This window comes from Pogoniulus pusillus, chromosome 8 (genome assembly GCF_015220805.1).
Source record: "Pogoniulus pusillus isolate bPogPus1 chromosome 8, bPogPus1.pri, whole genome shotgun sequence".
NCBI classification, from domain to species: Eukaryota; Metazoa; Chordata; class Aves; order Piciformes; family Lybiidae; genus Pogoniulus; species Pogoniulus pusillus.
In genome coordinates this window covers 13,992,196-14,001,475 of record NC_087271.1, presented here as the reverse complement: position 1 = coordinate 14,001,475, position 9,280 = coordinate 13,992,196, and positions in this window count along the sequence as shown.

The following is a 9,280-nucleotide window of genomic DNA, read 5'->3' as shown; positions in this document are numbered from 1 at the left end:
GGGGATTCCAGGCTAGGCCATTCCTGGCTGGGTCTATAAGCAGAAGGAGTGCTTTTTCTAACGGCATTTCTATGGTTCTTCAATGGGGCTAGGATGTAAACGTGTTTCTGCTTCAAAGGAAAGCAGCTAGGAGAAAGTTTCTTTTGCCAGTGTGTGAGGGAGCTGGAAAGCTGCAGAATGGTGCAGGGGATTCCAGGCTAGGCCATTCCTGACTGGGTCTATAAGCAGAAGGAGTGCTTTTTCTAAACGGCATTTCTATGGTTCTTCAATGGGGCTAGGATGTAAACGTGTTTCTGCTTCAAAGGAAAGCAGCTAGGAGAAAGTTTCTTTTGCCAGTGTGTGACGCAGCTGGAAAGCTGCAGAATGGTGCAGGGGATTCCAGGCTAGGCCATTCCTGGCTGGGTCTATAAGCAGAATGAGTGCTTTTTCTAAACCGGATTTATAAGGTTTTTCTATGGGGTAGGATCAAAACGTATTTCTGCTTGAAAGGAAAGGAACTAGAAGAATGTTTCTTTTGCCAGTGTGTGACGCAGCTGGAAAGCTGACCAATGGTGCAGGGGATTCCAGGCTAAGCAATTCGTGGCTGGGTGTAGAAGCAGAATGATTGCTTTTTCTAAACCGCATTTCTATGGTTCTTCAATGGGGCTAGGATGTAAACGTGTTTCTGCTTCAAAGGAAAGGAGCTAGGAGAAAGTTTCTTTTGCCAGTGTGTGAGGGAGCTGGAAAGCTGGAGAGTGGTACGTGTGATTCAGGGCTAGGCCATTCATTCCTGGGTCTATAACCAGAAAGATTGCTTTTTCTAAACCGCATTTCTATGGTTATTTAATGGGGCTAGGATGTAAACGTGTTTCTGCTTCAAAGGAAAGCAGCTAAGACAAAGTTTCTTTTGCCAGTGTGTGACGCAGCTGAAATGCTGCAGAATGGTGCAGGGGATTCCAGGCTAGGCCATTCCTGGCTGGGTCTATAAGCAGAAGGAGTGCTTTTTGTAAAGCGAATTTCTATGGTTCTTCAATGGGGCTAGGATGTAAACGTGTTTCTGCTTCAAAGGAAAGCAGCTAGGAGAAAGTTTCTTTTGCCAGTGTGTGAGGGAGCTGGAAAGCTGCAGAATGGTGCAGGGGATTCCAGGCTAGGCCATTCCTGGCTGGGTCTATAAGCAGAAGGAGTGCTTTTTCTAAGCGGCATTTCTATGGTTCTTCAATGGGGCTAGGATGTAAACGTGTTTCTGCTTCAAAGGAAAGCAGCTAGGAGAAAGTTTCTTTTGCCAGTGTGTGACGCAGCTGGAAAGCTGCAGAATGGTGCAGGGGATTCCAGGCTAGGCCATTCCTGGCTGGGTCTATAAGCAGAAGGAGTGCTTTTTCTAAACGGCATTTCTATGGTTCTTCAATGGGGCTAGGATGTAAACGTGTTTCTGCTTCAAAGGAAAGCAGCTAGGAGAAAGTTTCTTTTGCCAGTGTGTGACGCAGCTGAAAGCTGCAGAATGGTGCAGGGGATTCCAGGCTAGGCCATTCCTGGCTGGGTCTATAAGCAGAATGAGTGCTTTTTCTAAACGGCATTTCTATGGTTCTTCAATGGGGCTAGGATGTAAACGTGTTTCTGCTTCAAAGGAAAGCAGCTAGGAGAAAGTTTCTTTTGCCAGTGTGTGACGGAGCTGGAAAGCTGCAGAATGGTGCAGGGATTCCAGGCTAGGCCATTCCTGGCTGGGTCTATAAGCAGAAGGAGTGCTTTTTCTAAACCGGCATTTCTATGGTTCTTCAATGGGGCTAGGATGTAAACGTGTTTCTGCTTCAAAGGAAAGCAGCTAGGAGAAAGTTTCTTTTGCCAGTGTGTGACGCAGCTGGAAAGCTGCAGAATGGTGCAGGGGATTCCAGGCTAAAAGATTTCTGGCTGGGTCTATAAGCAGAAGGAGTGCTTTTTCTAAACTGCATTTCTATGGTTCTTCAATGGGGCTAGGATGTAAACGTGTTTCTGCTTCAAAGGAAAGCAGCTAGGAGAAAGTTTCTTTTGCCAGTGTGTGACGCAGCTGGAAAGCTGCAGAATGGTGCAGGGGATTCCAGGCTAGGCCATTCCTGGCTGGGTCTATAAGCAGAAGGAGTGCTTTTTCTAAACGGCATTTCTATGGTTCTTCAATGGGGCTAGGATGTAAACGTGTTTCTGCTTCAAAGGAAAGCAGCTAGGAGAAAGTTTCTTTTGCCAGTGTGTGACGCAGCTGGAAGCTGCAGAATGGTGTAGGGGATTCCAGGCTAGGTCATTCCTGACTGGGTCTATAAGCAGAATGAGTGCTTTTTGTAAAGCGAATTTCTATGGTTCTTCAATGGGGCTAGGATGTAAACGTGTTTCTGCTTCAAAGGAAAGCAGCTAGGAGAAAGTTTCTTTTGCCAGTGTGTGACGCAGCTGGAAAGCTGCAGAATGGTGCAGGGGATTCCAGGCTAGGCATTCCTGGCTGGGTCTATAAGCAGAAGGAGTGCTTTTTCTAAACGGCATTTCTATGGTTCTTCAATGGGGCTAGGATGTAAACGTGTTTCTGCTTCAAAGGAAAGCAGCTAGGAGAAAGTTTCTTTTGCCAGTGTGTGAGGGAGCTGGAAAGCTGCAGAATGGTGTAGGAGATTCCAGGCTAGGTCATTCCTGACTGGGTCTATAAGCAGAATGAGTGCTTTTTGTAAAGCGAATTTCTATGGTTCTTCAATGGGGCTAGGATGTAAACGTGTTTCTGCTTCAAAGGAAAGCAGCTAGGAGAAAGTTTCTTTTGCCAGTGTGTGAGGGAGCTGGAAAGCTGCAGAATGGTGCAGGGGATTCCAGGCTAGGCCATTCCTGGCTGGGTCTATAAGCAGAAGGAGTGCTTTTTCTTAAAGGCATTTCTATGGTTCTTCAATGGGGCTAGGATGTAAACGTGTTTCTGCTTCAAAGGAAAGCAGCTAGGAGAAAGTTTCTTTTGCCAGTGTGTGACGCAGCTGGAAAGCTGCAGAATGGTGCAGGGGATTCCAGGCTAGGCCATTCCTGGCTGGGTCTATAAGCAGAAGGAGTGCTTTTTTCTAAACGGCATTTCTATGGTTCTTCAATGGGGCTAGGATGTAAACGTGTTTCTGCTTCAAAGGAAAGCAGCTAGGAGAAAGTTTCTTTTGCCAGTGTGTGACGCAGCTGGAAAGCTGCAGAATGGTGCAGGGGATTCCAGGCTAGGCCATTCCTGGCTGGGTCTATAAGCAGAAGGAGTGCTTTTTTCTAAAGCGCATTTCTATGGTTCTTCAATGGGGCTAGGATGTAAACGTGTTTCTGCTTCAAAGGAAAGCAGCTAGGAGAAAGTTTCTTTTGCCAGTGTGTGACGGAGCTGGAAAGCTGCAGAATGGTGTAGGGGATTCCAGGCTAGGTCATTCCTGACTGGGTCTATAAGCAGAAGGAGTGCTTTTTCTAAACGGCATTTCTATGGTTCTTCAATGGGGCTAGGATGTAAACGTGTTTCTGCTTCAAAGGAAAGCAGCTAGGAGAAAGTTTCTTTTGCCAGTGTGTGAGGGAGCTGGAAAGCTGCAGAATGGTGCAGGGGATTCCAGGCTAGGCCATTCCTGGCTGGGTCTATAAGCAGAATGAGTGCTTTTTGTAAAGCGAATTTCTATGGTTCTTCAATGGGGCTAGGATGTAAACGTGTTTCTGCTTCAAAGGAAAGCAGCTAGGAGAAAGTTTCTTTTGCCAGTGTGTGACGCAGCTGGAAAGCTGCAGAATGGTGTAGGGGATTCCAGGCTAGGCCATTCCTGCCTGGGTCTATAAGCAGAAGGAGTGCTTTTTCTAAACGGCATTTCTATGGTTCTTCAATGGGGCTAGGATGTAAACGTGTTTCTGCTTCAAAGGAAAGCAGCTAGGAGAAAGTTTCTTTTGCCAGTGTGTGACGCAGCTGGAAAGCTGCAGAATGGTGCAGGGGATTCCAGGCTAGGCCATTCCTGGCTGGGTCTATAAGCAGAAGGAGTGCTTTTTCTAAACGGCATTTCTATGGTTCTTCAATGGGGCTAGGATGTAAACGTGTTTCTGCTTCAAAGGAAAGCAGCTAGGAGAAAGTTTCTTTTGCCAGTGTGTGACGCAGCTGGAAAGCTGCAGAATGGTGTAGGGGATTCCAGGCTAGGCGATTCCTGGCTGGGTCTATAAGCAGAAGGAGTGCTTTTTCTAAACGGCATTTCTATGGTTCTTCAATGGGGCTAGGATGTAAACGTGTTTCTGCTTCAAAGGAAAGCAGCTAGGAGAAAGTTTCTTTTGCCAGTGTGTGAGGGAGCTGGAAAGCTGCAGAATGGTGCAGGGGATTCCAGGCTAGGCCATTCCTGTCTGGGTCTATAAGCAGAATGAGTGCTTTTTGTAAAGTGAATTTCTATGGTTCTTCAATGGGGCTAGGATGTAAACGTGTTTCTGCTTCAAAGGAAAGCAGCTAGGAGAAAGTTTCTTTTGCCAGTGTGTGAGGGAGCTGGAAAGCTGCAGAATGGTGCAGGGGATTCCAGGCTAGGCCATTCCTGGCTGGGTCTATAAGCAGAATGAGTGCTTTTTGTAAAGCGAATTTCTATGGTTCTTCAATGGGGATAGGATGTAAACGTGTTTCTGCTTCAAAGGAAAGCAGCTAGGAGAAAGTTTCTTTTGCCAGTGTGTGAGGGAGCTGGAAAGCTGCAGAATGGTGTAGGGGATTCCAGGCTAGGTCATTCCTGACTGGGTCTATAAGCAGAAGGAGTGCTTTTTCTAAACGGCATTTCTATGGTTCTTCAATGGGGCTAGGATGTAAACGTGTTTCTGCTTCAAAGGAAAGCAGCTAGGAGAAAGTTTCTTTTGCCAGTGTGTGAGGGAGCTGGAAAGCTGCAGAATGGTGCAGGGGATTCCAGGCTAGGCCATTCCTGGCTGGGTCTATAAGTAGAAGGAGTGCTTTTTCTAAACGGCATTTCTATGGTTCTTCAATGGGGCTAGGATGTAAACGTGTTTCTGCTTCAAAGGAAAGCAGCTAGGAGAAAGTTTCTTTTGCCAGTGTGTGACGCAGCTGGAAAGCTGCAGAATGCTGTAGGGGATTCCAGGCTAGGTCATTCCTGACTGGTTCTATAAGCAGAATGAGTGCTTTTTGTAAAGCGAATTTCTATGGTTCTTCAATGGGGCTAGGATGTAAACGTGTTTCTGCTTCAAAGGAAAGCAGCTAGGAGAAAGTTTCTTTTGCCAGTGTGTGACGCAGCTGGAAAGCTGCAGAATGGTGTAGGAGATTCCAGGCTAGGTCATTCCTGACTGGGTCTATAAGCAGAATGAGTGCTTTTTGTAAAGCGAATTTCTATGGTTCTTCAATGGGGCTAGGATGTAAACGTGTTTCTGCTTCAAAGGAAAGCAGCTAGGATAAAGTTTCTTTTGCCAGTGTGTGACGCAGCTGGAAAGCTGCAGAATGGTGTAGGGGATTCCAGGCTAGGCCATTCCTGACTGGGTCTATAAGCAGAATGAGTGCTTTTTGTAAAGCGAATTTCTATGGTTCTTCAATGGGGCTAGGATGTAAACGTGTTTCTGCTTCAAAGGAAAGCAGCTAGGAGAAAGTTTCTTTTGCCAGTGTGTGAGGGAGCTGGAAAGCTGCAGAATGGTGTAGGGGATTCCAGGCTAGGCCATTCCAGGCTGGGTCTATAAACTAAAGGAGTGCTTTTTCTATACGGCATTTCTATGGTTCTTCAATGGGGCTAGGATGTAAACGTGTTTCTGCTTCAAAGGAAAGCAGCTAGGAGAAAGTTTCTTTTGCCAGTGTGTGAGGGAGCTGGAAAGCTGCAGAATGGTGCAGGGGATTCCAGGCTAGGGCATTCCTGGCTGGGTCTATAAGCAGAAGGAGTGCTTTTTCTAAACGGCATTTCTATGGTTCTTCAATGGGGCTAGGATGTAAACGTGTTTCTGCTTCAAAGGAAAGCAGCTAGGAGAAAGTTTCTTTTGCCAGTGTGTGACGCAGCTGGAAAGCTGCAGAATGGTGTAGGGGATTCCAGGCTAGGTCATTCCTGACTGGGTCTATAAGCAGAATGAGTGCTTTTTGTAAAGCGAATTTCTATGGTTCTTCAATGGGATAGGATGTAAACGTGTTTCTGCTTCAAAGGAAAGCAGCTAGGAGAAAGTTTCTTTTGCCAGTGTGTGACGCAGCTGGAAAGCTGCAGAATGGTGTAGGGGATTCCAGGCTAGGTCATTCCTGACTGGGTCTATAAGCAGAATGAGTGCTTTTTGTAAAGCGAATTTCTATGGTTCTTCAATGGGGCTAGGATGTAAACGTGTTTCTGCTTCAAAGGAAAGCAGCTAGGAGAAAGTTTCTTTTGCCAGTGTGTGACGCAGCTGGAAAGCTGCAGAATGGTGCAGGGGATTCCAGGCTAGGCCATTCCTGGCTGGGTCTATAAGCAGAAGGAGTGCTTTTTCTTAACGGCATTTCTATGGTTCTTCAATGGGGCTAGGATGTAAACGTGTTTCTGCTTCAAAGGAAAGCAGCTAGGAGAAAGTTTCTTTGCCAGTGTGTGAGGGAGCTGGAAAGCTGCAGAATGGTGCAGGGGATTCCAGGCTAGGCCATTCCTGACTGGGTCTATAAGCAGAATGAGTGCTTTTTCTAACCGGCATTTCTATGGTTCTTCAATGGGGCTAGGATGTAAACGTGTTTCTGCTTCAAAGGAAAGCAGCTAGGAGAAAGTTTCTTTTGCCAGTGTGTGACGCAGCTGGAAAGCTGCAGAATGGTGTAGGAGATTCCAGGCTAGGTCATTCCTGACTGGGTCTATAAGCAGAATGAGTGCTTTTTGTAAAGCGAATTTCTATGGTTCTTCAATGGGGCTAGGATGTAAACGTGTTTCTGCTTCAAAGGAAAGCAGCTAGGAGAAAGTTTCTTTTGCCAGTGTGTGACGCAGCTGGAAAGCTGCAGAATGGTGTAGGGGATTCCAGGCTAGGCCATTCCTGGCTGGGTCTATAAGCAGAATGAGTGCTTTTTGTAAAGCGAATTTCTATGGTTCTTCAATGGGGCTAGGATGTAAACGTGTTTCTGCTTCAAAGGAAAGCAGCTAGGAGAAAGTTTCTTTTGCCAGTGTGTGACGCAGCTGGAAAGCTGCAGAATGGTGTAGGGGATTCCAGGCTAGGTCATTCCTGACTGGGTCTATAAGCAGAAGGAGTGCTTTTTCTAAACGGCATTTCTATGGTTCTTCAATGGGGCTAGGATGTAAACGTGTTTCTGCTTCAAAGGAAAGCAGCTAGGAGAAAGTTTCTTTTGCCAGTGTGTGACGGCAGCTGGAAAGCTGCAGAATGGTGCAGGGGATTCCAGGCTAGGCCATTCCTGGCTGGGTCTATAAGCAGAAGGAGTGCTTTTTCTAAACGGCATTTCTATGGTTCTTCAATGGGGCTAGGATGTAAACGTGTTTCTGCTTCAAAGGAAAGCAGCTAGGAGAAAGTTTCTTTTGCCAGTGTGTGACGCAGCTGGAAAGCTGCAGAATGGTGTAGGGGATTCCAGGCTAGGCCATTCCTGTCTGGGTCTATAAGCAGAATGAGTGCTTTTTGTAAACGGAATTTCTATGGTTCTTCAATGGGGCTAGGATGTAAACGTGTTTCTGCTTCAAAGGAAAGCAGCTAGGAGAAAGTTTCTTTTGCCAGTGTGTGAGGGAGCTGGAAAGCTGCAGATGGTGCAGGGGATTCCAGGCTAGGCCATTCCTGGCTGGGTCTATAAGCAGAAGGAGTGCTTTTTCTAAACGGCATTTCTATGGTTCTTCAATGGGGCTAGGATGTAAACGTGTTTCTGCTTCAAAGGAAAGCAGCTAGGAGAAAGTTTCTTTTGCCAGTGTGTGAGGGAGCTGGAAAGCTGCAGAATGGTGCAGGGGATTCCAGGCTAGGCCATTCCTGACTGGGTCTATAAGCAGAATGAGTGCTTTTTGTAAAGCGAATTTCTATGGTTCTTCAATGGGATAGGATGTAAACGTGTTTCTGCTTCAAAGGAAAGCAGCTAGGAGAAAGTTTCTTTTGCCAGTGTGTGACGCAGCTGGAAAGCTGCAGAATGGTGTAGGGGATTCCAGGCTAGGTCATTCCTGACTGGGTCTATAAGCAGAATGAGTGCTTTTTGTAAAGCGAATTTCTATGGTTCTTCAATGGGGCTAGGATGTAAACGTGTTTCTGCTTCAAAGGAAAGCAGCTAGGAGAAAGTTTCTTTTGCCAGTGTGTGACGCAGCTGGAAAGCTGCAGAATGGTGTAGGGGATTCCAGGCTAGGCCATTCCTGACTGGGTCTATAAGCAGAAGGAGTGCTTTTTGTAAAGGCAATTTCTATGGTTCTTCAATGGGGCTAGGATGTAAACGTGTTTCTGCTTCAAAGGAAAGCAGCTAGGAGAAAGTTTCTTTTGCCAGTGTGTGAGGGAGCTGGAAAGCTGCAGAATGGTGTAGGGGATTCCAGGCTAGGCCATTCCAGGCTGGGTCTATAAGCAGAAGGAGTGCTTTTTCTATACGGCATTTCTATGGTTCTTCAATGGGGCTAGGATGTAAACGTGTTTCTGCTTCAAAGGAAAGCAGCTAGGAGAAAGTTTCTTTTGCCAGTGTGTGACGCAGCTGGAAAGCTGCAGAATGGTGCAGGGGATTCCAGTCTAGGGCATTCCTGGCTGGGTCTATAAGCAGAAGGAGTGCTTTTTCTAAACGGCATTTCTATGGTTCTTCAATGGGGCTAGGATGTAAACGTGTTTCTGCTTCAAAGGAAAGCAGCTAGGAGAAAGTTTCTTTTGCCAGTGTGTGACGCAGCTGGAAAGTTGCAGAATGGTGTAGGGGATTCCAGGCTAGGTCATTCCTGACTGGGTCTATAAGCAGAATGAGTGCTTTTTGTAAAGCGAATTTCTATGGTTCTTCAATAGGGACGGGATGTAAACGTGGTTCTGCTTCAAAGGAAAGCAGCTAGGAGAAAGTTTCTTTTGCCAGTGTGTGACGCAGCTGGAAAGCTGCAGAATGGTGTAGGAGATTCCAGGCTAGGTCATTCCTGACTGGGTCTATAAGCAGAATGAGTGCTTTTTGTAAAGCGAATTTCTATGGTTCTTCAATGGGGCTAGGATGTAAACGTGTTTCTGCTTCAAAGGAAAGCAGCTAGGAGAAAGTTTCTTTTGCCAGTGTGTGAGGGAGCTGGAAAGCTGCAGAATGGTGCAGGGGATTCCAGGCTAGGCCATTCCTGGCTGGGTCTATAAGCAGAAGGAGTGCTTTTTTTAACGGCATTTCTATGGTTCTTCAATGGGGCTAGGATGTAAACGTGTTTCTGCTTCAAAGGAAAGCAGCTAGGAGAAAGTTTCTTTTGCCAGTGTGTGAGGGAGCTGGAAAGCT